Here is a 26,757-nt window from a genome sequence, read left to right on the forward strand (position 1 = left end):
TATGAAACTGGCTGACCTGTTGCATGTGCTCCTGGCAGCTGAAGACATCTGTGTTGGCCCCATGTTCATATGTGCCCGCATTGCTGAGAAATGGCCTCTAGGACAGTCACTGCAAACTAGGGACTGTTGACAACTGTGCTCCACTACTTCCACTGTACCCCCATCATGGTATTAAAAAGCATCATGGTGCCTGTTGTGATATTATTTAGAAATGTATATCTTTATTATTTGTGCACTACATACTACTGTTATTTTGCCACTTTAGATGGTCACTGTATGGCACTAATATGTAGGCACAATATGGTAGGTACTGTTTTTTGTTAGTTTTATAGCAGAATTAATCTTCAATCCCTCCTTAAAAAATAATGTTAAAGGGCATCATATTACACACTGGTGTAAGCTCAACCAACTTAAAAAAAGAATAAAAATGAGAGGCCATGCTACACCTCTTCCAGTGCTTTGAAATCTATGTCTGACAAATGCAATGCATTTTGATTATTGTTATGTATTCTACTTATTTACCGTGATATTTTGTGATGATGTCACCTGCCTTGAAGGCCATTACAAATAATAAAGCATCTGTCTTAACAGTCCTACAAAGATAATTAGATCACAGATCAACACTGCTCAGCTGTAATTTGTGGAGGAACACGTCAGTAAAGGCGATCCAGGCGATTATTATGTAAATTATCGCTAAATCGAGTGAAACTGTACGATTATCAAGCAGTGTAAAATCAACGAATGATAGAGCGACAACCGACATTGGAACCGAACCAGAGTTCTGGAAATGGTTTTTTACAGTACAAAATAATTTATGAAGCAAGACTTCTTGAAGCAATAACTTCGGCTCATCGGAGCCAATACATTCTAATACTGTACAGAGCTCCCGCTGACTTCTTGCAGCTTACCAAGCACAGCATCGTACAAGCAAGGCTTTAGAGCATGCAAATAAGAGTCCATTCCCACGTCCACAAATTGCGGATCCGCAAAACACAGACACCGGCCATGCACGTTCTGCATTTTGCGGACCGCACATAGCCGGCACTATAATAGAAATACCTATTCTTGTCCATGGCTGCGGACAAGAATAGGACATGCTCTATCTTTTTTGGGGGCCACGGAATGGAACGGATGCGGACAGCACTCAGTGTGCTGTCCGCATCTTTTGAGGCCCCATTGAAATGAATGAGTCAGCACCCGTTCCGCAAAATTGCGGAACGGATGTGGACCCATTAATGCGGACGTGTGAATAGACCCTAAACCACAACCTAAGTCTACAGATGGGTAAAATGTGCAAGGTGAATTCTGTACCACACTAATGTCATTGGGCAGCTGCTGTATCTTCGATGGTGGAAGTCCAGCCTGTCCTTATCTAGATAGATGATTCACAAGGCCATTGAAGTAAAGAAGCCTGCTTTTTTTCACTCCTGCATAACGTCATGAGTAGATGATGGTGCAAAAACCCTACCAGAATAATTTATTTAAAGGGAACCTGTCATCAACTTTATGCTGCCCATACTAACGGCAGAATAAAGTAGAGACAGGTGAGTTGATTTCCGCGGTCTGTCATTTAAAAGTTAAAAATAAGTGGTTGCCAAGAACAAACATCACAATCATTGCAGACTGGGCCTGGAAAAGAGTCACGGCCACCTGAGAAGAGTCATGGTTATTCATTAATTCCTGCTCTCCCTGCCCACCTGCTGATGACTGACAGTCTTCTACCTAGTTTTTTCTCTTTCTCTCTAGGAGAGAACTGCCAATCATCAGCAGATGGACGGGGAGAGCATGAGATTATAATAACCAGGACTCTTTTCAGGTAGATTTGACTCTTTTCCAGGCCTGGGCTGCAATGATTATGATGCTGGTTCTCAGCAACCACTTACTGTTAGCTCATGAGTGACACACCGCTGAAATCAGCATTTCTGTCACTAATTTATGCTTCCCTCAGTGAGATCAGCATAAAGTTGATGACAGGTTCCCTTTAAGGGCCAATCATCAGACTAACATACCAAGTGCATATGCATTGAAACTGCTCTAGTATATCATCAAATTGATGATTATTGTTGACACCTTGTCCTCTACTGAGCTTCACATGCTTTGTTATAGGTGGGCATAATTATTATGACATGGTATGGTTAGCCAAACCTTCCACTGGTGTCTAACCTATTTACGCTCTGAAAGGCCTCAATGTTCACAGTTTTGCAGGTACCAAATCCTGGCCACCTGGAAGCCATGATGACCATTTTACATCCCTCCTGTCCCATGTCTGGCCCATTCTGGAACTGAACAAAAACTGCAATACATCCATTTAAGCTTTTTAACCAAGAGCAATATATAATGACAGAAGGAAACTGTTATCCTAAATGAATATTATTGAGTCACTGGTAGCCTGAATTCTGTTGTATGTTAGCCCTACCCACTAAAGGGCCACCACCAGCATATGTGATTGGGCATATTTAAGTATATACTAAAGAAAGAAAGGATAAACTGACAATGAATTATTTAGTTACTCCCTGGGGAAAGATGGATTTTTTTCCCAAACAGTTCATCATAAGCCTGTTTCCTTGGAAAACCTCATGGATACAATCAGAAAGCTCCACTGTGACTAGTAATATCCTTCTATTACATGCAGATGTGGCAAGAAAGAGGAAGGTGACGGGGATAGTCATCCTGTAAAATAAATATCTGTAAGAATTTCCTGACTTAAGGGAGAAGACGTTAGGGATGAATACCCTTTCAAGGTTATTCCAGGTTCGTAATGTGACTCTCTGCAAATATCTATCAATTTCTGTCAGCACGTAGTTGGAAAAATGCCATGTCGAGAAGAACATTCAACACGCCAAATATAACCTCACAAAGTATATGGTCTGGATAGTACAAGTTGAGATGCAGTTGGTCAGCATCTAGCCATTGGGTTGGGAGTTGGATGCTTTGATACTTGGATTTACTCAAATCTGGTTTACATAACACACTATTATAGATGAAACAACCGTGAACCATTGGTAACCATGTGGCATCGCAACTGTATGGCACAGAAACATCTAGCAGGATGTCTCAAAACAAAACAAAAAAGATGCTACCTTTAGTAAGCCACAAGAGGAACACAGAACATGGGGTTTTCGTGGGTAAAGATTATATTTTTCAATTTGTGTGTTCCTTGCCACATATGCTCATTGTGCTATTAGACAAGTCAAGGTCTCCTTCTTAGACATTGGCACCACAAATTACCCTGTCAACTTCCCTGGGCAGTTCATAAGCTACAACACTACGTAACAAAATAACGAATACACTAATTCAGATATCAAACCCTGAATAATATAATATAGCGATCAAACAAAAAATGTAGGTCAAACATGGATTACAAGTTTCAAGATTTGTATACATATATGAAGAACTTACATGTATATAGAAGAGTCCATCTCCAGTAAGGAAGGTATTTGAAGACTATACAATCGAAAGTAGGACTGCCATTCGTAAACTTTTGCCATTTAAAAGATGACAGTTCTCCATGATATCAATGGCATCAGCCAAATGAAAGGCTTTGTCTGCTTATTCCAAAGAAAATAGCTCTTCCAAGATGGTTTTGCTCTTGTTTGGTATGGCTTTGCTGTACTTCTCAATAAGAAGACCTTGGAAAGGAGCAGAAGAGTAGGACTCAATCCAGACATAGAGCTTCAGCAATTAATTGGAACCGAGTAATTTATATGGCCCTGTAGATAAAACACATGAAAGTAATTCCCTTAAGTCAGAGTTACGGTCGGTGCCATTAGGTCATGGTTATGGTGGGTGCCTTAGGTCAGGGTTGGTCTCTTACATCAAAGTTAAGATTGGTGCATTAGGTCAAAGCTAGGGTTCATACATTACAACATAGTTGGTATATTAAATTAGGGTTAAAGGGGTTCTGCAGTTTGTTTAAACTGATGATCTATCCTCTGAATAGATCATCAGCATCTGATTGGGGGGGGTCTAACATCCGGGACCGCTGCCGATCAGCTGTTTGAGAAGGCAGTGGCGCTCCAGCAGCGCCTCGGCCTCCTCACTGTTTACCGCTGGCCCAGTGACATCACGACTAGTATCAACTGGCCTGGGCTAAGCTCCATTCAAGTGAACAGAGCTTAGCCGCGCCCAGGCCAGTGAAACTAGTCGTGGCGTCACTGGGCCAGCAGTAAACAGTGAGAAGGCTGCGGCGCTGCTGGAGAGCCGCTGCCTTCTCAAAAAGCTGATCGGCGGAGGTCCCCCCCGATCAGATGCTGATGATCTATCCAGAGGATAGATCATCAGTTTAAACAAACTGCAGAACCTCTTTAAAACAGATCAATTAGGTCAAGGTTAGGGATAGTGCACATAAAAAATGATAAACAAATAATCATTATTAATTATAACCAGTATATTTACTGAGATCAGCACCATGAACATTAACAATGAACTGCAGAGAAGGATCATTAAGCCAGACATACAGATTTTACAGTTTATCACTTCAACCTACTAGATATTCAAAACATGTTTCTAGATTATTTGGTGCCTCCAGTCAAAGCTGAAATTGTGCCTCCTCTTTCCCAACACTGGAATAGAAAAGGTAAATTGCTGGATTCTCTAAAACTGGGATCAGCAACCTCCAGCACCCCAACTGTGGTGAAACTACTACTCCGAACATGGACACTTGCTTGGCATTTCCTGGAACTCCCATAGAGGTAAATGGAGCATGCAGGGAGTTGTAGTTTCACAACAGCTGGAGTGCTGGATATTGCTGGCCCCTGCTCTAAAAGAAGATAAAAAGATTTCAGCTAACCTCATGGTCTGTGCTTCAATGATCCAGTACACATATAATGATACAGTATAGTATATTAAGGAATTCCATTAGCACAATTCTCATACAACCACATGTGTCCTCCTTCCTTTAAAGAACATCTGTTAACAGATTTGTACCAATGAAAAGGTTACATGTGCACTTGGCAGCTGAAGGCATCTGTGTTGGTCCCATGTTCATATGTGCCCGCATTGCTGAGAAAAATTATGTTTTAATATATGTAAATAAGCCTCCAGGAGCAACGGGGGCATTGTCATTACTCCTAGAGGCTCTGCTCTCTCTGCAACTGCCACATCCTCTGCACTCTGATTGACCAAGACCAGGCAGTGCAAATGTCATCACACCTGGCTTACAGTTACCCCCAAGGCTCACATTGGTACATAAAGCAAATCTAATTAAAATATGGAAAGGCTGTTTCTGTGATTTCCATATTCATCTAATATATAAAGCTGAGTGTATGTGTGTATGTATGTATGTACGTCCGCTAAAGGAATCCTCACAGTCACATTTACAATCACAAAATTTGGCACACAGGTATATCAGGTGTCCGGGAAGGTTTTAGACCAGGTCTCAGCTCTCTAGGACGTACTGTTCCTGTGATATTCCCAAAAATGCATTAGCCAATAGAAGCTTGGTCACATAACCCTTATCAGCCAATAGAATCTCACAGGCCATTGGCCTCATACACAGTTTTACTTTAGGTTTCCATAACAACCCAGATATTTTTCTTCACTGCTGTAGGTGAGCTTTAAAGGAAATTTGTCACCAGGATAATCGCTATTGGAGAAAAGCTACGGCCTAATAGCACTTAGTTGCTTATTTCCAGATGTGCCTTTGTTCCAGCAATAGATGTTTTATCCTCTGAAAATCCAGTTTATTTGGTATGCAAATGAGCCAGTAAGGTGCCCAGAGAGGCGTCACTCTTACAGGAAGGAACCCAGACACGCCCCCTGCCACAATGTGTCCACCCTCAAAAGACGAACTTAAAACCCCGCCCCCAGGCCCTGCTAAGTCACGCCCTGACCCAGTTAGGCCATGCCCCTCCCACTCCTCAGCCGACGGGGATTGAAAAAATGAAGAATAAACTTTTGTCCACTTTCTCCCTGCAGCTCACACTCAGACAGCACAGTGCTGCTGTCTTAGAGTGAGTTGTTCAAAAGGACACGCCCCAGATTCAGTTATGCCACGCCCCCTGCCATTTCTCAGCTGACAGAGATTAAAAAAATGAAGTAAAAAAATCAACTTCTAGGTCCCGGTAAGCCACGACCCTCGATTCGGTTACGCCATGCCCCCTCCCACTCCTCAGCCGACAGGGATTTAAAAAATTAAGTTAAAAATCAACTTCTGTCAGCTGCAGAGTTGGGAAGGAGGGTGACTTTCTCCCTGCAGCTCACACTAAGACAGCACGGGGCACTATGGGGGGGGGTCAGTGTTAAGGGTGGGATGCTGTGGAGGACACTGTTATAGTTGATAGCGTTAATATCTTTTAACGACACACACAAACATTAAATGAAATAGATTAAATATACCCGAGCGAAGCCGGGTCCTTCAGCTAGCTTATATATATATATATATATGAGAATTCAAATATTATAAAAGGTGGTTGTGTGGTTTAGACATCCCATTTTCAAATACCCCTCAGGGCGTTCTGAGTTAATATAAAGGATTCCCTAACTTGAGATCTCCATCAATTGGACTAAAGTCGGGTTTAGAGGGGCCGATAGCTTCCTTCCCTAGAAACAGCCGCTCTATCAGCTTGTTCAGTGAAGGAGACCGCGCATTTACATGCAGAGATCTCCTGCACAGTATGAGGAGGAGGGCTCGTTAAAGTGATCCCTCGTCCCCATACAGAATCACTGTTTAGACAGCACGATCTGCTGCCCAGAAATGATGATTGGTGGTGCCTGCACGTACGACAGGATCACCCAATGAATCAGTGTTTCGCTCCTTTATCAGGTGTCGGCGGCACATTTATGTAATGACTGTTCGCAGGAATTAATCTGGATGATTATTGGTTTCTCTAAATCCACCTTTAGCTGAGAGTGTCTATAAAGAGTACATGAGTGTATTACATGGACAGACCATTGATTTCTATAGCCACTGTGTAATGCTCTATTCCTCCTGGGTTCCACTGCTGATTACGGCTGATCACTGGGCTCCCAGGAACAAGACAATTTGCAATCAGTATATTTTAACAAAAATCCATCTAACTAAGAGACTGTAAGTTAACCCCTTGAATTTTTTTCCTGTTAGAACAAAATGACAAATAAAAATGAATCAACATGGGGTTAAATATAATGCTGTAGATATCCCCACAGAGTGCCATATGTTGAGCTGCAAAAGGACTAATATTGGATTGTTATCTGCAATTAGAATGCGATCTACCATGGGAAAAAAGAAACAGAGCACAACTTGAATAATTTTAGAACCAGAAAGAAACACGATTATTTCCCACCATCCTTTTCCCCTCCCTTAAGTTACTAAATTAAGAGGGTTGTACTGGGTTATCTCCCCAAACTGCGGACTAGCACTAGTGCACAGTAAAAATCAAAGCAGGGTAAAGGGGCATCACCGCTGGCAGCGCGCACTGTTCATCATCATTTTTCCCTATATCGAGCCGCATTGGACAAGAAAAAACATTTAAGTAATGATAAAGTCTTGCACATCACAGGGAACTCTCATGCCTGGTGCCAAGTACATGACAGTTTTCCCATCTAGTTCCTACTCAACAAACAGAAATAACTCATACATTGACTGTACAGTATGCTGCCTGTCAACTTGCTTTTAATAGCTCTAATAAGTTCCTTAAAGTATGTGACTTCCACATATTAGAAAAGGGGGGAGATTCCAAGCACTAAACTTTCCCAGCAGAGGGTCATTTTCTTTGTCCTGCTATTACCCATCGGGAGCTAGAGAAATGTATAAAACACTTTTAGATTCTTTTCCAATACTCTATTTTGCCAAAACACAAGCTGGGGCACAATGCTCTGACCATTCGTAATAGAGGGGCAGAGACAAATAGCGTCTAAGTCATGATACTGCTGAACACAGTCAGATGGGTAACGATTTCAGAAGGTCCAAATCCCCATGAAAGCCAAAACACGTATAGTGTTTTGGCTTTCATGGGGATTTGGACCTTCTGAAAGGAGTTGTCCCAAACCCCTGTCCGTTTGACCTGTGTCTTGGCACCACTATGAATTACATTTGAATGTGTATATGTAATAATACATTTTGCAGGTGGTGTGGATGGTTGGTTTCCCCTGGAGTATTAGTAGTTCCCCTGGAGTAACACCATTAAATTGTCATAAAACCTTCTTGTGTAGCATCCTCTATTTTACCACTTAAAGAAGACCTTTCACCACTCCTGACCACATGCCTGTTTTAATAACTTTATGCATTCCCCATGTAATAACATTTCTGGAGCATCTGTTCTTATGGCTCCATGTTGTACCATTCCTCTATTATTCCTGCTAGAAGTTATGAATGAATGACTATCAGTTTGGAATGAAGGCCTATCTGGGCATTATCAGTTGGGGGGTGTCCCTACATCATCCAATCAGTGCTGCCAATGTCAGACTGTGTTGGGACACACCCATAGCTGGTAACACTCGTCTGGACCATAATTGAAAATAGCTAGAATTTCATTCGTAACTTGTAGAAGGAACAGTGCCATCTCCCATTTTTTCCGGTGGTGAAGTTCCGGTCCTTCCCTTCGGTATGTGTTTACACAGCTACATCTGTGAAGCATTCATATACCTGATACATATACTGCTACAGCCAATCACTGGCCTCAGTGAAGATGTGTGGTATATGGCATTTCATAGTAAACAAATCCCAGCATGGATGACCAGAGCATGGGCACTGGAACCAGCAGGGGATTAACCTCCCTGGCGGTATGATTATGTCAGGAATTTTGTACCAAAAGTGGTACCATTTTTTGCATAAATATTTTATGGGCACAAATGACAGTAAAATGGCAGGCAAGGGGCACTGTACAGTAATCAAATGTCAGATCTGAGGTTATACAGTGTAATCCTCTCAGATTACAATGTATAACCTCTTTTATTTGTGTTTCTCACTTTTTATGTTTATCTTTATTTGAATTTCCCGCCCAGTTCCGCTCCCATGCGCCGCTGCTGCTCGCAGGGAACAGAACCAGGAAGACAAATGCCGGCCGGTGTTCTGCCAGATCTCTATACCTTGCGAAAAGTCTATACCGGAAGTGACGCGGCCGCACAGGAATCAGCTGGAGGAGGGTGTGCGTGGCGCTGCGCAAGCGCACATCCACTGGCTTAGGAAAGAATCATTGCAGCGCCGCAATAGAAGTACTTTGTGCGCACTTAGGGGTATTGTCACGGGGTTCCGAAGGTGCACTCGGTCCCCCATTGCCCGCAGAACTGTTGCTTAGCTTTTGGAATGAGGTTCTGTGTTTGACCTCATTCCCAGGGCGGCTTTACTAGCTGGGTGGCTCCCTGCTCCTAGTCTGCCTTGAGCGCCGAGCTGATCACTCGGTGCTCGACTGGTTGGTCTGTCGGTCATGTGATGCTGGCCACGTCACATGACCCTCACTCCCCACTATAAATACAGGCAGCCTGCTGGCTACAGGTTGCCTGTTAATTTCTAGGTTCCTGGCTATTTGTTGGACTACTGAATATTTACCTGATCCTGTTTCCTGACGATCCTCTGCCTGCTCCTCCTGTACTGCGCATACATCCTGGTATTGTGACCTCGGCTCCCACCTGACTACTCTCTTAGGACTCCTCTTGTACTTCGCTACTCTCCTGGTATTTGACCCCGGCTTCTCCTGACCATTCTTTGCTTAATCCGTTGTACTGCGTAGCTCTCTTGGTTCTGACCCGGTCCGTTCATGTTCCGTATTTTGTCTTGTCTGTCTTCCCTGCACATATCCTAAGTTAGGGACTGCCGTCCAGTTGTCCCCTGTCATCAGGACTCGTGAGGCAAGTAGGCAGGGCCAGGGGTGAGGGTGGAGCGCAGTGGTCACTACCCTTCCCCCTGTGTGTGTGTGGACGTGACCGTTACAGATTAACAGGCCCAATAACCACTGTATCATGAATCCTCTTACTACCCTGACTGACCATGTCTCTAACTTGACACAGAGGGTGCAGGAGCTAGGAGAGAAACTCCGTTCTTGTGAGTTAGGGCAAGGTTCTTCCACTCCTCTGTCCTCCAGTCCATATTTTGAACCCCAGATCAAGCTCCTAGAACCCTTTTCTGGAGACCGGAAGAGGTTTCTCTCCTTTAAGGAGAATTGCAAACTCTACTTCCGTTTGCGCCCCGTGTCCTCCGGTACCGAGAGCCAACGCGTGGGGATTATCATTTCTCTACTACAGGGTGATCCCCAGGACTGGGCATTTTCGTTACCTCCTGGGGCCAGTTGTCTAACTTCTGTGGAGGGGTTTTTTCAGGCCCTGGGTACCCTCTATGACGAACCAGACAGGGCCCTGGTAGCCGAGACAGCTCTTAGGGCACTGGTTCAGGGCCATCTCCCTGCGGAGGAGTATTGCACCCAATTCAGACGGTGGTGTGTCCCCTCAGGATGGAATGAACCAGCCCTGAAGAGTCAGTTTAGGTCTGGTCTATCTGATAATTTAAAAGATCTTTTGGTCAATTACCAAATTCCTGAGACCTTAGAGGAGATGATGACCCTAGTTGTCCGACTTGACAGACGAGTTAGAGAGAGACGACAAGAACGACAGTTCTGTTCTCAGATGGTGGTCCAGCCAGAGGCCTTTTCCAGGGACAACACTGAGGTCTCCACCGAGGAACCCATGCAGGTTGGCATGACCCGGGGTAATCTTCGTCGCAGACGCGGAGAGTGCTTCTACTGTGGAGATCCTGGCCATTGGATCAACAAGTGTCCTAAGAGGGACCTCTCTGACAAGTCTTCTAAGGCAAGACAACCTAAAGACCAGGTACACCCTGATTTTTCTAAAGGTAAGCTTTTGGTACCCATAACAATTTCTCTGGGGGTTAATAAGTGGCCAGGTAAGGCCTTTATTGACTCCGGTTCAGCGGCCAGCTTTATTGACTTTGAGTTTGCTTGTAAATTGGGTATTCCAATGTTTGCTTTACCTACACCTATCCATGTCATGGCTATTGATGCTACTCCCCTGATTGGTGGTACGGTGAGGTCATGTACCTCTGAAATTTCTCTGTCCGTGGGTGTGTGCCACTCTGAGAGATGTTCTCTTCTAGTCCTGGAGAACCTACCGGTTGAGGTGGTACTAGGGTTGCCTTGGCTCCGTTTACATAACTCCACAATTTATTGGTCCAAAGGAGAGTTGGTGAAATGGGGACCTAAGTGTGACTCATGCTTGTCCGTGGTCCAGGCTGGGGTTTCAGTAAGGTCTAATACATTACCCTCTGTTATTAAGGAATATTCTGATGTGTTCTCGTCCCTTACTCCAGAGGTTCTACCCCCCCCATAGACCTTATGATTGCACTATAGAGCTAATTGAGGGTGCCGAATTTCCTAAAGGTCGAATTTATAATCTTTCAGGGCCCGAACACAAGGCTATGGAAGATTATTTTAAGGAGAGCCTTGCTAAAGGGCATATTAGACCTTCAGTCTCTCCTATGGGAGCAGGGTTTTTCTTTGTTAAAAAGAAGGATGGTGGTCTTAGACCTTGTATTGATTACCGGAGATTAAATAAAATCACTGTCCAAAATAGATACTCTCTCCCATTGATTCCGGATTTATTTAACCAGGTTTTGGGGGCAACCTGGTTTTCCAAGATTGACCTGAAAGGGGCATACAATCTAATCCGAATCAAGGAGGGAGACGAATGGAAGACAGCGTTCAATACTCCAATAGGACACTTTGAATATCAGGTGATGCCTTTTGGACTCAGCAATGCCCCAGCTGTGTTCCAAAACTTAATGAACGATATTCTTAGGGAGTTCTTAGGTAAATTTATTATTGTCTATCTTGACGACATTTTGATATTTTCTCCTGATTTCGAATCTCATGTGTCCCATGTCAAACAAGTATTAGAGGTGTTGAGGGAGAACCAGCTATCCGCTAAGCAAGAGAAATGTGTCTTTGGTGTACAGGAGATACTGTTTCTAGGGCATGTTTTGACTCCTCGCGCCTTTAAGATGGATCCTGGTAAGGTTTTAGCAATTAAGGAATGGGTAAGGCCTTCATCCTTAAAGGCTTTACAACGGTTTTTGGGTTTCACTAATTACTACCGTAAATTTATCACGAATTTTTCTGTAATTGCTAAGCCATTGACCGACCTTACTAAGAAAGGGGCGGATTTGGAGAATTGGTCTACCAAGTCCATTTCTTCATTTGAAACATTAAAAAAGGCATTTAGTAGCGCTCCCATTCTGATCCAGCCTGATCAGGAGAGACCCTTTATTGTGGAGGTGGATGCGTCCGAGGACGGCGCAGGAGCAGTCCTTTCACAAGGTCCTGCTAGCCTCACTAACCTGAGACCGTGTGCCTTCTTCTCTAGGAAATTCTCTCCCACGGAGAGAAACTACGACATAGGGAATAGGGAGCTGTTGGCCATTAAATGGGCATTTGAGGAGTGGAGACATTTTTTGGAGGGGGCAAGGCATCGAGTAACTGTTGTCACTGACCATAAAAACCTAATGTTTCTCGAGTCCGCTAAGAGGTTGAATCCCCGACAAGCCCGATGGGCTCTGTTTTTTACCCGTTTTGATTTCTCCATTACGTTCAGGCCGGGAAGTAAAAATGTGAAGGCAGACGCATTATCTCGGAGCTTCCATGCTTTTCAACCCACTGAGACGCCGCCTGAATCCATCCTACCAGCAAACATCTTCTTAGCGGCTCTAACCCAGGATATCTCAGCTCGCATTAAGGCTGAACAACATCTGGTACCGGCATCCACCCCAACAGATAAGTTGTTTGTTCCCGTACAATTTAGTCTCCAGCTGTTGGGTGAGTGTCACGATTCTGCCTTTTGTGGACATCCGGGTATTGAGGGCACTAAGGATCTGGTTTCTAGATCTTATTGGTGGCCCACTCTGACCAGGGATGTCAAGTCCTACGTGTCAGCCTGTGAGGTTTGTGCCAGGTCTAAGACACCTAGGACTCGCCCTGCTGGTAACCTACGACCCCTACCCATTCCCAGTAGACCCTGGTCCCATATCTCGATGGACTTTATAACTGACCTACCGCTGGCGGAGGGTAAGACTGTGGTTTGGGTAGTGGTCGATAGGTTTAGCAAGATGGTTCATTTCATTCCCCTGTCTAAACTTCCGAATGCTAAAACCCTGGCGTCTATTTTTGTGAGAGAGATTGTTCATTTACATGGCATCCCGGAAAATATTGTTTCGGACAGGGGTGTGCAGTTTGTGTCCAAATTCTGGAGGGCCTTCTGTCAAAGATGTAAAATTTCGTTGTCTTTTTCTTCCGCCTACCATCCTGAGAGTAATGTGCAGACTGAACGCCTTAATCAGTCTGTGGAACAATTCCTGAGGTTGTATGTTGCTGATGACCAGCAATTATGGGTCAAATTCCTTCCGTTGGCTGAATTTGCTCTGAATAACCGTGTCAATTCTTCTGCTGGGGTCTCCCCTTTCTTTTGTAACCATGGTTTTCATCCCCGTTTTCATTCTGGGTCGTCCGTCTCCTCCTCTAACCCTGAAGCTGATAAACTCTCCTCCGAACTGTGCACAGTTTGGGCCCGGGTTCAATCGAACCTAGAAAAGGCTCAAAGTTCTCAAAAACTCAAGGCCGATAGGAGACGTTCAAGGGGGGTGAACTTTCAGGTTGGGGATAAAGTATGGTTGTCCTCCAAGAATCTATCTCTCAAGGTAGCTTCTAGAAAATTTGCTCCTCGTTTTATTGGTCCATATAAGATCACGGAGGTGATTAACCCGGTATCATTTAGGTTGGAGCTGCCCGAGTCATTCCACATTCATAATGTGTTCCATAAATCTCTACTTAAAAAATATTTTGAACCGGTAGTACCATCGAAAGCCTCGCCTCCGCCGGTTCTTGTTAATGATGCTGTCGAGTATGTCGTGTCTAAAATAGTGGATGTCAGGAAGGTGCGTAACTCCTTGCAGTATCTGATTCACTGGAAGGGGTATGGACCTGAAGAGAGATCTTGGGTACCTGCCAGGGAGGTTCATGCTCCTAGACTGGTTCGTAAATTTCATTTAGAACACCCTGAAAAGCCATCGCCTGAAGTCTTGGGTCCGGTGGCCCCTCGTAAAAGGGGGGGTACTGTCACGGGGTTCCGAAGGTGCACTCGGTCCCCCATTGCCCGCAGAACTGTTGCTTAGCTTTTGGAATGAGGTTCTGTGTTTGACCTCATTCCCAGGGCGGCTTTACTAGCTGGGTGGCTCCCTGCTCCTAGTCTGCCTTGAACGCCGAGCTGATCAATCGGTGCTCGACTGGTTGGTCTGTCGGTCATGTGACACTGGCCACGTCACATGACCCTCACTCCCCACTATAAATACAGGCAGCCTGCTGGCTACAGGTTGCCTGTTAATTTCTAGGTTCCTGGCTATTTGTTGGACTACTGAATATTTACCTGATCCTGTTCCCTGACGATCCTCTGCCTGCTCCTCCTGTACTGCGCATACATCCTGGTATTGTGACCTCGGCTCCCACCTGACTACTCTCTTAGGACTCCTCTTGTACTTTGCTACTCTCCTGGTATTTGACCCCGGCTTCTCCTGACCATTCTTTGCTTAATCCGTTGTACTGCGTAGCTCTCTTGGTTCTGACCCGATCCGTTCATGTTCCGTATTTTGTCTTGTCTGTCTTCCCTGCACATATCCTAAGTTAGGGACTGCCGTCCAGTTGTCCCCTGTCATCAGGGCTCGTGAGGCAAGTAGGCAGGGCCAGGGGTGAGGGTGGAGCGCAGTGGTCACTACCCTTCCCCCTGTGTGTGTGTGGACGTGACCGTTACAGGTATAAATATTTTGCAGCGCAAAATGTTGCATCAGATTTCCCTACCCCTGAGTGCGCACGCGTGCACAAATCATCAGATCAAATCAGTATGAACTGCAACTAATGATTTGTGCGGCCGCGTCACTTCCGGTGTGGCCGCGTCACTTCCGATATAGATTTTTCGCAAGGTATAGAGATCTGGCAGAACACCGGCACTCCCAGCGGAGGACATCGCTGGAGCGGCAGAAGGTGAAGGGACTCTGCAATGTTACCCCGAGCGTGACTCGGGGTTACCGCTCCTGGCAGCGAAAATTAACCCCAAGTCACGCTCGGGAATACCGTCAGGGAGGTTAACTGGTGAGCATAGGAATTTTAAAAAAAACGACAATAAAGGGATTGTACAAGTTATCATTATTGATGACCTATCCTCAGATCAGCGGGGGTCTGACCCCCAGTACCTCCGCCAATCAGTTGGTTGAAGAGAAGGAGTGCGTTGTTCCAGTGCAGCATTCTCTTCATTCTTTACCTGCTTGCTGTCACAAGAGCAGCGGGTGCAGGTATAATTACAAGAAGTTGTCCTCGTCACTTCAATGGGACATCTTGTTCCTATTCAAGTGTATAGGATGGAGTCGTCCCATAGAAGAGAATGGGGCAGCTTCTTGTAATTACACCTGCACCCCGCTGCTCTTGTGACAGCAAGCAGGTAAACAACGAAGAGAGAGCTGCACTGGCACGGCGCACGCCTTCTCTTCAACCAGACGATCGACGGTGGTGCCGGGTGTTGGACCCCCGCCAATCTGATATTGAGGACCTATCATTATTAATAATGAATTGGACAATCCCTTTAAGTGGCTTTGGGCTCTTTTTTAACTGCACTGTACAGCACTGTTGAAAATGTTATGATGGTGTTAGCCACTGTATAGCACTGTTACTTGTAGGCAGTATGTCCGTATTATTTGGGCAAAATGTAAACATTGTCGATGACCTGATTCTTCTTACCACCACAAGCCTCCACAACCAATAGCTAAGCTGTGACTATAAGGAGCTTTTAGCTGCTGCAAAACTTCTTCTGAAACCTGAAACTAGCCTGTCCACTTCAAACAGAATATGGTGCATGGAAGAATATGTTTTTATATAAGCAAGGTATAATGCTCTCCCATGACCAAACTCAAAAGCTGCAGTTCTATACTGTAATATATATATATATATATATATATATATACACACAGTACAGACCAAAATTTTGGACACACCTTCTCATTCAAAGAGTTTTCTTTATTTTCATGACTATGAAGGCATCAAAACTATGAATTAACACATGTGGAATTATATACATAACAAACAAGTGTGAAACAACTGAAAATATGTCATATTCTAGGTTCTTCAAAGTAGTCACCTTTTGCTTTGATTACTGCTTTGCACATTCTTGGCATTCTCTTGATGAGCTTCAAAAGGTAGTCCCCTGAAATGGTTTTCACTTCACAGGTGTGCCCTGTCAGGTTTAATAAGTGGGATTTCATGCCTTATAAATGGGGTTGGGACCATCAGTTGCATTGAGGAGAAGTCAGGTGAATACACAGCTGATAGTCCTACTGAATAGACTGTTAGCTGCTTTTTTCTTGCCATAATACAAATTCTAAGTAAAGAAAAACGAGTGGCCATCATTACTTTAAGAAATGAAGGTCAGTCAGTCAGCTGAAAAATTGGGAAAACTTTGAAAGTAAGGGCTATTTGACCATGAAGGAGAGTAATGGGGTGCTGCGCCAGATGACCTGGCCTCCACAGTCACCGGACCTGAACCCAATCGAGATGGTTTGGGGTGAGCTGGACCGCAGAGTGAAGGCAAAATGGCCAACAAGTGCTAAGCATCTCTGGGAACTCCTTCAAGACTGTTGGAAGACCATTTCAGGGGACTACCTCTTGAAGCTCATCAAGAGAATGCCAAGAGTGTGCAAAGCAGTAATCAAAGCAAAAGGTGACTACTTTGAAGAACCTAAATTATGACATATTTTCAGTTGTTTCACACTTGTTTGTTATGTATATAATTCCACATGTGTTAATTCATAGTTTTGATGCCTTCATAGTCATGAAAATAAAGAAAACTCTTTGAATGAGAAGGTGTGTCCAAACTTTTGGTCTGTACTGTGTATATATATATATATATATGAAAAAAAGTGGCAGCACAGTCTATTGAGAAGACAAGAGGGTGCAGCTGGCCCAGTTGGGATTGAGCAAACCCAATATGTAAAAGTCGAAAAACGGGCAGCACTCCATGAAATAAAAAATAGAAAAATGTTTATTCACCCAGACAGGACATGCAACGTTTCGGCTCTATGCTGGAGCCTTCCTCATACTGCTCCAGCATAGAGCCGAAACGTTGCATGTCCTGTCTGGGGGAATAAACATTTTTCAATTTTTTATTTCATGGCGTGCTGCCCGTTTTTTTGCTATAGATATATATATATATATATATATATCTATCTATAGCAAAAAACGGGCAGCACGCCATGAAATAAAAAATTGAAAAATGTTTCTACATATTCTAGTATGACTATTTTATTATGATTATTGTACGCTGCAACACTTTATTTTGCACTTGTTTTTGGAGCCTGGTTTTTGTAAAGCTAGATTCCCAGAAATTCCGTTGCCCTGTTAGAGAGTTCTTGCCAAAATGTCAGTGCAGCTGCTGGGGTTTGAGATGGCATTAGATCTTCTATGCTGTGACAAATAGAGGTGCAAGCTGCCACTTTTGGGACACAAGTGTATCCTTGGCCTTAAATAGACTCCTCTCTGCACAATAATCAAACGACTCTCTTCCTCTGGGGTACGAGTGCTGCGTCCCCAGGTGCTAGGGGCCTATTTAAACCACAGCATTGATACATGGTTGATACAGCATGAACATGTGCTAACTGTATCAGGGCTGGTAAATAGAGCAGATGGCAGGTGACACTAGTTTTGCGCGGGCAAAATTTATTTTTTTGCTTTTTTTTCACAAACGTCCTAAAATAACTACATGTATTCTGAAATGACATCTGGCTCATATCTCTGAATATTTAATATGTGCACACACAATGTACTACTTTACTGGTTTGCAATATTGATCTCAATCTTCTGTGGCCAAGCCTGGGATATGGGCGAACAAAAGAAACAAAGGCCTTGCCATTATTAGTAATTTCAGTGTATTAAAGGGGTTGTCCACAAAAACATGGTTGCTTTCTTACAAAAACAGTGCACACCGGTCCAGCAGTACAAAAACAATACTGCCACTGAGTTTTCATTTTTCGCCATAAATAACATCATAACTTTACTGTCTGGGTCAGTACAATTACACTGATAGCAAATACATAGTATTTTCAAGTTTTACGACTTTTACAGAATAAGAACCCTTTTTTTGAAAAAATAAAATAAAATAAAAAATTGTTTTCTGTATCGCTGCATCCCAAGACCCATAACGTTTTTATTTTTCGGTCTACGGATTTGTGTGAGGGGTTGAATTTTGTGGGACGACTTGTACTTTTTATTGGTATTTTTTGGGGCTACATAATGCAGAAAAGTACGTACAGTTAAAGCACTCACCAACTAAAATCATCTTACTTATTTCAAAAATTTAAATCCATGCCAGTAATGACACAGTGAGGGCAAGCACGCAACAGCTGTGTTGCACAATGTCTCCCTTGAGGCTTGGAGCATGGAAGAATAAATTTGTATAATGCAGTACAATGCATTATACTGCTAGTGCTATATCGTCACAGCCCCAGAAGTGCCACTGAATTAGTTATACAGGCCTGTAGACACATCATGTACAACTGGACAGTGTCTTTTCACATTACTTTGCCATAGTCAGGAGTGACAGGATGGCAGTATGAGGCACCATGTGCCGGTCTTAATAAACCTCCCACTATATATTTTTGTTTTGGATTCAAATGATTTTTTTTTTATAAGAGATGAATTTAACATACCTAAAAAAAATTTTTTTTAAAATAATACAAAATTATGTTTTTTAATGAAAATAAAACTATTAAGCTGAATAACCATTGTGGGGATTTGCTCTGGTAGGCAGCTTAGCGGGCGCAGTATAGAGGCAATCACAAAGTCTTTCACTTAAATAGTTCAGTGTTTATTCACACAAAAGGTAAAACAAAATAACAGTTTGCAGTATTGGTGTATGTTCACACCATGGAAAGTCCACAGAACACAAACGTTCACCTGGTTAGCAGTTTTTTGCAGGCTTTAGGGGGCCTGTTTTCCAGCAATGCGGCTCTCAGCCCTTTAGTACGGCACACCTCATGCAGATCCCAAACCACAGCGTCTCCACAGCTTCACTGTGAAATGGAGGATAATCCACACATCTGAGACTGCTGGCTGGGTTTTTATATCCCAGCCAAAACCCGGCCTGGAGCTTGGGGAGGAGCCACCCACCCTGCACTTTGGCTTCTCCCAGTAAGAGCCTTACTGTGCCTGCGCCGCGAGCCAGTCTGAAACAAATGTGGTCACAGGGAGCAGGCAGTTTCCGATAACAGCCGCCGGGGGCCTTCATTGGGCTGTTCTCGGAACTGCCTGCTCCCGGTGACCGCATTTGTTTCAGACCGTCTCGCGGCGCAGGCACAGGCCATCACTGTCATCAGCACTAACTGCCGCTGACACTTAAAATTACTCCCCATGTGGCTCAGGTGCTTTTTAAATTAGCAGAAGTCTGCAAAGGGTCTATAAATTCCTACCACATCTCAGTTGGAGTTCCTGAGAGGCTGTGAACAGGTGAGCCATTTGCACCAGTTCACATGCGGCGCTGGACGGCGGCTGTCTCTGCTTCTGTGCCGTGCTGGTGGAGTGATGGGATCCGGGGCCCATGTGGCCTCACTGTATAGTGGGGCTGCTGTGCGCCTGCTGGATCCCATTGCCTGCTGGAGCGGTGTGGAGGCGTGGTGGTCGCCGCACGGCTCTGCGCCATGGTTAGAGTAGGTTCCCACTTAAACAAGAGGCAACCTTGTCGCGGTAAGTGGGCCTATGCGCTTTGATCAAACTGTATACTTAGGGTCTATTCACACGTCCGTTTTTTCTTTCCTGATCTGTTCCGTTTTTTCAGGAACAGATCTGGACCAGATCTGGACCCATTCATTTTCAATGGGTCCTGGAAAAAAACGGACAGCTCAATGTCAGATTTTTTCCAGGACCCATTGAAAATGAATGGGTCCAGATCTGGTCCAGATCTGTTCCTGAAAAAACGGAACAGATCAGGAAAGAAAAAACGGACGTGTGAATGGACCCTTAATTGTCTCTTTATAGTGCACAGCAAATGATTGATAGCATCGCTGTATAGCCATGTTTTATCATAAGAAATGCTGATAATTTAAAACAGTTGTATATCAGAAGCATAGGTATGAGGATGTGCGATTTAGAGATTCTCTCTACATATCCATACAATTTAGGCTATAAACTTCTTTTCCCCCCTCCCCTGAATCAGCACTCCTCCCCATGTGGCTCAGGTGCTTTTTAAATTAGCAGAAGTCTGCAAAGGGTCTATAAATTCCTACCACATCTCAGTTAGAGTTCCTGAGAGGTTGTGAACAGGTGAGCCATTTGCACCAGTTCACATGCGGCGCTGGACGGCGGCTGTCTCTGCTTCTGTGCCGTGCTGGTGGAGTGATGGGATCCGGGGCCCATGTGGCCTCACTGTATAGTGGGGCTGCTGTGCGGCTGCTGGATCCCATTGCCTGCTGGAGCGGTGTGGAGGCGTGGTGGTCGCCGCACGGCTCTGCGCCATGGTTAGAGTAGGTTCTCACTTAAACAAGAGGCAACCTTGTCGCGGTAAGTGGGCCTATGCGCTTTGATCAAACTGTATACTAATTGTCTCTTTATAGTGCACAGCAAATGATTGATAGCATCGCTGTATAGCCATGTTTTATCATAAGAAATGCTGATAATTTAAAACAGTTGTATATCAGAAGCATAGGTATGAGGATGTGCGATTTAGAGATTCTCTTTACATATCCACTTAAAATTACCGGCTCTTACCTCACCGAGGCCAGGAATCTCGGTGACACATACCTTCAATCAATGACGGACCCTTGCGCCTTTCTACACCATATAATTATTATTGGACAGCGATTGACAAAGTTTAGAAAGTCTGAAATATATGCTAGTCAATAACCCCTCCGAATCAGATACTAGTTAAAGGGGTTGTCCCATTAAAGGGGTTTTCCCACTTCAGCAAGAGAAAGTTGATACAAGACACTTACTAATGTATTGTTATTATTCATTAAGCTTTGCTGGCTTTATTCATTTTTTCATCACATTATACACTGTTCGTTTCCATGGTTACAGACCACCCTGCAATCCATCAGTGGTGGTCGCGCTTGCACACTATAAGAAAAAGTGCCGGCCTCTCTGGTGGCTTGGACCATGGGAGCTCACATAGGCTGGTGCTTTTTCTTATAGTGATAGTGTGCAAGCACGACCACCGATGATGGATTGCAGGGTGGTCATAACCATGGAAATGAGCAGTGTATAATGTGATGGAAAAATGAATCCAGCCAGCAAAGGAGGCAATATGGATAATAACAATACATTAGCAAGTGCCCTGTATTATCTTTCTCTACATAATAAATGCTATTTGCTGAAATGAGACAACGCCTTTAAGTCAACTTATCCCCTGTCCACGATAGGGGATAAGTGTCTGATCGGCAGAGATCCGACTGCTGAGGCCCCAGCCAATCACCAAATGAGGGCCCGTTCTCCCTGTTTAGACAGAGAAGCAGACATACATACGTGCCGCTTCATTCAATGTTATGGGACTGCCTGAGGTTACTGAGTATAAATGTTCAGCTATCTCTGGCATCACTCTAGAGCTGAGTGGAGCACCAGCACGCATGCCTGACCGCCACTCCATTCAAACAGGGGAACATGGGCTCCTGTTCTCATGATAAGCAGGGGCCACAGCAGTTGGAGCCGCGTCGATCAAACACTTAAAGGCGTTACAAATACTTCCTACAATGCCCGAGCCCCTCCTATAGACGATACTAATCCGGTCCCCGACACCTGCGCTCCTCCGGATTCCTGCTTGGCCACTGGTGCATCTCCTTGCTGCACGGTGGTGGTGGGTGTTCGGGGGGGGGGGGTATTGGTTTGGGCCGCAGCCAATAGCAGGCCGTGACGGTGACCAGCCTCCCTAGCATCACCGTTGCGGCTTGCTATTGGCTGCGGCACTGCTACTATTCCTCTGGTGAAGGAGCATGTGCCTATGAAGTCTGACACTGTTCGCACTGGTATACACTGAAAATGTACTGCCAAAATGATGCCAACAAAGCTTGTCTATGGTTCCATTTTTGTCAGTTATATGTCCTTGATGTTGTCCATAATTCCACAATAGTCCTAAGGACCTTTGTAAAAAAAAATCCCATAGTGACACAGCAGTAATGGCAGGACTTGCCATCCTGCTGCATATGTTCAATCATGGCTATATTTAGAGGAGCAGATTTTGGTCTAGGATCATACTGTTCTGAATGCATGTGTGGTACATGCTCCATTGAGCAAAGCAATAAGACATACTTCTTCTTTTTAGCAGGAAACAAATGTATTTCACCATACCAGACTTTCCTTTACATTAGGGGGTTATATAATTCTATCATTAGTTTCTATAAAGATATGATTAACCCTTTCAGCCCCAGAGGAGTCTCCGTTTTTGTGTTTCCGTTGTTTATTCCCTGCCGTCCCTGAACTTATTTTTATTTTTCTGTTTACATAGATGTATGAGGGCTTGTATTTTTGCGGGGCTTTCTAATGGCATCATTTAATATTGCATACAATGTGGTAGGAAGCTGGCAAAAAATTCCAGATGGGGTGGAATTGAAAAAAAAAAAAGCTATTCTGCCATAATTCTTTACAAAATGTATTTGCCCAGAAACTCAAATTTGTAACATTTATTTTCCATAGTGAGTATGGTACTATTGCATTTACTGTATTATTTGAGTTTGCAGAGTGCTATTGCATTGTGTTTGTTATAACGAAAAGAGGCCCCATGTTGTAGCCGGGTCCAAATTTACAGAAAACATGGCAGCACAAGTAGGCAGAGTCAACAAAAGTAGGCAATACTGAAGTGCAGCACAAAATACCGCAACGCAGAAACAAACATCATAGTGTAGCACAAAATACTGTTTCAAAAGAACCAAATACCACAGTGCAGTACCACATGCTGCCGCTCTTGCCACAGTATTCAGTGATACAGTTCAGTTCGAGAGGGCAACTGCGGCCGTTGGGCAGGTGCATAAGTACAATGATTGTCCAATCATAATAGCCATTGCACTACTTTTTACAGCCTGAGTGGCTGTTTATTTTGTAATTTCAAGTGCTTCCCTTTAATGCAATTAAATTAATGATTGTCCAGATAACTTACATGCTGTACTTCAAGGGTCATGGGTGGAGGGGACAATCTCAAACCACTGCCCTGCCATCGGTACTGTTAGAACTCATTCTGCCCATGTCTCCATATGCTTATAGTGACTCCAGATGTTATCTTCTTAAATAGACATGTGACAGTTGCAACACATGGTTTGGGGACTGGGGTCCTCTTAAAAAGAGTGTCTCTCATTCAATAGGTCATGTTTTGTCCTGCATTACACAGACAACCCATTGATTTGAATGGGCGTAGAGTAATGCTTAATTTGTCCTGTGGTGGCGCTGCAGGGAAATTTAACACTTACTACAACGTTTCCCCACATATTACAGCTGACTGTTGGAAGATGACACTTTTTGATCAGCTTATTGTCAAGAAACTCTTCTAACATGTAGAGATTGATCAAATTGGGGAACCCCTTTAATGTTGCGTAGGCTGCAAAATTTGCCCAAAATTTGCAGCCCTGTGCGTACCTATCCAACCGTTTTCCAACTACTCTTCTACGTTCATTTGTAAGCAGCTCAGGTTTCGCATTGTTCAAAGCGTTGTGACTGCCTATCAAAGGGCTGCAAATAGTTATAAAATATACGGTAACGTTTCGGGACACGTTCTTTTCACTACTTCAAAGAAGACAGGAACCCCACTTGAAATCTTGAGTTCTTTTTTTTTCTTCTATTCCACAAAATTTATATCGTTAAAAATGCAAAGCTGCTTGGTCAACTGACCCAATGCTTTCTGGTCTATTTTCTATTCGCCTTCTCTTTTTATTGTGACCTTTGGGTAGGCACCATGAAAGAAGACCCACAACTCATTACTTTGAGTTGCCAGCTGTACATTTTTGCATTACCTGATTTCTCATGAACATTCTGACTATACGTGAGTTTCCATGTCCAGCTCTGAGCACTGTATCCATGAATAGAAAATTCTCAAGGACACATGGATTCTCGTTCCATTGTTGAAGATTTGGGTAATAGGGCTTTTTTTTTTTTATTTAATCTGAGCTTTTTTACCACTTTCAGAAAAAAGAATCTTATTAGCATTCTCTATTCATTTAGATTTCCGTATCACAGCTGCTATGACTGCAGTTAAGATTTAACGAAACTGAGGGGATGCAAAATTGGTGTAGTTGCAATTCAGTGAAGGAGATGAAAAGAAGAAAATGTGAAGCTTTTTTTTATCAGAAGTTGAAGAAAGGGCTCCAATTAAAAAAAAAAAAAAAAAAAAGTGAAAAGGAGACTGCTATAGACCAAGCCGAAAAAACACAAGCCGTGGAGGAAATGCAAAAGGCCAAATTAGAGGGACAGAAAAAGAATCAAAATGAGAAATTAGGTTAATATACAGTACACCAATGTGTCAAGCAAAACAACTAGAGGATGCTCTAAGAAGATTGGAAAAATAATGTAAAAAAATATAACCAAATTTCGAAAAAATTGTAAAAATTTGAAACCGTAAAAATGATATGATTGGATTTATGTTACTCATGAGTTAATTATTCTGCAAAAAAAGATCTATAACAAAAGGCAGCATTCAGCCATAATGCACGCCAAGACGCCTTTTGTGTTGCGTTCATTAATATTCAATATACCGCCTGCTTGCCGCCATTCTGTCTATAACAAAGTTTCAAAAAACTTTATTCCATTTGATCTTCAAAGAAACATTAAAAGAGTTTAATTTACTATATTATTATAAAGGAGTTCACCCCCCTCCCTTTCCAGACCTGCAAAGGGAAGCATATTTACCCGCTCCCTGCCACTGGGTATCGGCTCAATAACTACATGGCTGCATTGTCTTGCTCAGGTACCTACTGTCAACACCTGCTTTGATGCTTCAGCCAAAGACTGACCACAGAGGTGACCTGCCCCCCTTGCGTTATGTCAATTGGTCAGGTGACGCATGTGGGCCAGGTCACCACTGCTGCCAGTCATTGAGCTAGGCAGTGGCGGTAAGGGTAGCAGCTGGGACCCAGAAGCGAGAAGCAGATAAGTATAGCCCCCTTCAGAGTTGCCAACCAGAATTTTTCTTTTTTTCTGGAGAACTTATGCCAAAATCACGGACAGCCTAAATTTTTTAAGGACAAATTGGAAAACCATAATAAATGATGAAGATTTTAATTCATACATGTCTGTAACCTAATATACTGATAATAACTGTGAGCTGTAGAATCATGATTAGGGATGAGCGAACTTCATATTTAGAAGTTCGTGTTCGGGTTGGGGTATATTCTGAATTGCGTTATGGATTTTGTTACCACGGACCATAATGCAATTTTATGACTGAATGCATAACAGAATGCCTTTAGAGGCATTCTGTTATTCATTCCGTCATAATAGAAGTCTATTGCCTGCATAACAGATCCGTCCGGTTTTCGTTATGCTGGAGTCGAACTTCCAAACTTGAACTTCCAAATATAAAGTTCGCTCATCGCTAATCATGATAATCACCTCCAAAGTAATCTAGTCATGTACCACCAGCCTGAAAAAAATTCACAGACACAGGAAAAAAGTCACCTATTTTTACGGACTGTCCACAAATTCTGCTACCTTTGCAGATCTAGGTGAACAACCCCTTTAATAAGTAGCAGAAAAAATATATATCCTACTAATAGGGTATTCCTATATTGGACATTTACGGCATATTGCTGGGATATGCCATAAATGTAAGTTGGGTGGAAGGGACCCTGAAGTACCTCCATGTGTGGTGTCGTCTCCATTCTCTGCTATAGCACTTCCGAAATTAGCTTAGTGCACTTGCTCCACTACTTTTGGAAATCCCATAGCACTGAATGAAGAGGACTCTGCAAATACACATTGTGCTCTCTGTTCACTTCTGGCCCCCATTCTGGAGATAGGAGTGGGTCTATATAGGAGATAGGAACAGGTCAGAATTACCATTTACCTCTTTAGTATTCTCCATAGTAAGTTTACTTTAGCAGAATTTAGATTGATTTCTAGAGATGAGTGAATTGATTTCCAAATTTAGAATTTGAATCAAAATTTTCTAATAATTTGTATTTGTAAGATTTTCCAGGACTTGGGTAGCCTAATAACACTTATCATCCTGTCTGGGTGACAACTACATGTATCTACACACACTACATATATAGCTTTTGAATTAGGGTAGTGACTTAAGATAGAGACAATCCTAGCATGGAATGGGTTTTCTAGGTTTTCTCCTCTATTTCTAAGCAGAGAGCGGCTACTAAGCACGTCTCTGGAGGACCTAGCATGTTCATGCATTACACTGACAGACAGCTGATTCCGGTGGGAACTATGTAATGCTTTATTAGTCCTATGGTGGTACTGAAAGGAAAATTAATATGTACATGCTGCTGGGTACCTCCGCTTACATACTTGAGCTGACCCCTGTGCTCAACAAAAGGATTGGCAAAAATGGCCTAGCCTTTTAATGGATTAATAAATGGTCTAAGGATTCTGCTCTGGTCTGATGAATGCACTGGTGGTACGGCATTATTATTAACCCGTTGATGAGCTTACAGTGCATATTATGATTCCATGAGATTTAATGAGCTTAGCACCTATGGTGACTAGGTAGGTTTTCTGCACCTTATTTTAGCCGAGGTATCTGTTATCATTCTTATGATATTTAGGGAAGCACAAGGGAAACAGTGCTATTCATAATAAGATCCAATGGACATTTAGCAGAGAT

Source organism: Bufo bufo, chromosome 1 (genome assembly GCF_905171765.1).
Source record: "Bufo bufo chromosome 1, aBufBuf1.1, whole genome shotgun sequence".
Lineage (NCBI taxonomy): Eukaryota > Metazoa > Chordata > Amphibia > Anura > Bufonidae > Bufo > Bufo bufo.